Source organism: Petromyzon marinus, chromosome 20 (genome assembly GCF_048934315.1).
Source record: "Petromyzon marinus isolate PM22_M1 ecotype Great Lakes invasive population chromosome 20, UKy_Petmar_22M1.pri1.0, whole genome shotgun sequence".
NCBI classification, from domain to species: Eukaryota; Metazoa; Chordata; class Hyperoartia; order Petromyzontiformes; family Petromyzontidae; genus Petromyzon; species Petromyzon marinus.
In genome coordinates, this window is record NC_133686.1 from 14,796,063 (window position 1) to 14,798,562 (window position 2,500).

The following is a 2,500-nucleotide window of genomic DNA, read 5'->3' on the forward strand; positions in this document are numbered from 1 at the left end:
TCTGTGATCCACCTGCAGGTGGAGTAGGGCACGTTCAGCTGGAAGAGCTTGTCCTGAAGCAGGGCAGGGATGATGGTGTTGAAGGCAGAGCTGAAGTCCACAAACAGGATCCTGGCGTAGGATGCTGGGGCGTCCACATGCTGTAGGGTGAAGTGGAGGGCCATGTTAACTGCGTCGTCCACAGACCTGTTGGCTCTGTAGGCAAACTGAAGGGGGTCCAGGAGAGGGTCTGTGATGGCTTTGAGGTGTGCCAGGAGCAGGCGCTCAAAAGACTTCATTACCACAGATGTAAGGGCGACCGGTCTGTAATCATTTAGTCCTGTTGGCCTTAGCTTTTTGGGCACAGCGATGATGGTGGAGGACTTGAGACAGGCTGGTACATGGCATGTCTCCAGGGAGGTGTTAAAGATGTTGGTGAACACCGGAGACAGCTGGCCAGCGCAGTGCCTGAGGGTGGCTGGAGAGACAGAGTCCGGCCCGGCTGCTTTGCGTGGATTCTGCCTCTTGAAAAGCCCATTAACTTCTCCCTCCTGAAAGGAGAGAGTCGTTTCTGTAGTATGGGTGGGGGATGGGGCCTCTTGGGTGGGAAGGGGTGGTTCAGGACAGTCCAATTGTCTTTCAAATCTACGGTAGAACTCGTTCAGGTCGTTGGCTAGGCGGGAGTCGTTAGTGGTGTGGGGCGCTCTGGGTTTGTAGTTGGTGATGTGCCTGAGCCCTTTGGCAGACAGAAGCAGCGTCGTTAGTAGAGAACTGGTGTTTTAGTGTCTCTGAGTACAGTCGTTTAGCCTCTCTCACCGCTTTGCTAAACCTGTTCTTCGACTCCTTGAATCTGTCTCTATCCCCACTCCTAAACGCTTCCTCCTTCTCCAACCTCAACCTTTTGAGCTTTGCTGAGAACCAGGGCTTGTTGTTGTTAAAGTTCACCCTGGTACGTGTTGGGATACAGCAGTCCTCACAGAAGCTGATGTACACAGCCTCTGTGAGTTCATCCAGACTATTGGTAGCAGTCGTGAACATATCCCAGTCAGTACAGTCTAAGCACGCCCGCAAATCTTCCACAGCCTCACTGGTCCACTGTTTAGATGTCCTCACAGCAGGTTTACAGAGTTTTAGTTGCTGCCTGTATGCACGAATCAGGTGGACCAAGGGAGTTCTGTGCGAGCCGAACAGCCCCGTGACCCACAAGAGAAACATCCCCGCCAAATTCGAGCGTTTGACGGGGTCTATCCGTGAAAAAATATTCACGTTTTTGAGTGCACATGCATTTCTGCTGCAAATGCCTCTGGAAGTTTCATGCCGTTCGTATGCCAATTGTGGCAACACGAAAATGACCCGTTTTCCCATTCCGAGGGATTTCTGTGCGACCCTAACAGCCCCGTGAGCCACAAGAGACACATCCCCGCCAATTTCTAGCGTTTCACGGGGTCTATCCGTGAAAAATATAGACGTTTTTGAGTGCACATGCATTTCTGCTGCAGATGCCTCTGGAAGTTTCATGCCGTTCGTACGCAATGTGGCAACACGAAAATGACCCCTTTTCCCATTCCGAGGGATTTCTGTGCGACCCTAACTAACAGCGCCCGTGAGCCACAAGAGAGACATCCCCGCCAATTTATAGCGTTTCACGGGGTCTATCCGTGAAAAATATAGACGTTTTTGAGTGCACATGCATTCCTGCTGCAAATGCCTCTGGAAGTTTCATGCCGTTCCTATGCAATGTGGCCACACAAAAATGACCCGTTTTCCCATTCCGAGGCATTTCTGTGCGACCCTAACAGCCCCGTGAGCCACAAGAGAGACATCCCCGCCAACTTCTAGCGTTTGACGGGGTCTATGCGTGAAAAATATTAAAATTTTTGAGTGCACGTGCCTTTCTGCTGCAAATGCCTCTGGAAGTTTCATGGCGTTCCTATGCAATGTGGCAACACGAAAATGACCCCTTTTCCCATTCCGAGGGAGTTCTGTGCCACCCTAACAGCCCCGTGAGCCACAAGAGACACATCCCCGCCAATTTCTAGCGTTTCACGGGGTCTATCCGTGAAACATATAGAAGTTTTTGAGTGCACATGCATTCCTGCTGCAAATGCCTCTGGAAGTTTCATGCGGTTCGTACGCAATGTGGCAACACGAAAATGACCCGTTTTCCCATTCCCAGGGATTTCTGTGCGACCCGAACAGCCCCGTGAGCCACAAGAGACACATCCCCGCCAATTTCTAGCGTTTCACGGGGTCTATCCGTGAAAAATATCAATTTTTTTTTGACTGCACATGCATTTCTGCTGCAAATGCCTCTGGAAGTTGCATGCGGTTCGCATGCAATGTGGCGACACGAAAATGACCCGTTTTCCCATTCCGAGGGATTTCTGTGCCACCCTAACAGCCCCGTGAGCCACAAGAGAGACATCCCCGCCAATTTCTAGCGTATCACGGGGTCTATCCGTGAGAAATATTCACTTTTTTGAGTGCACATGCATTCCTGCTGCAAATGCCTCTGGAAGTT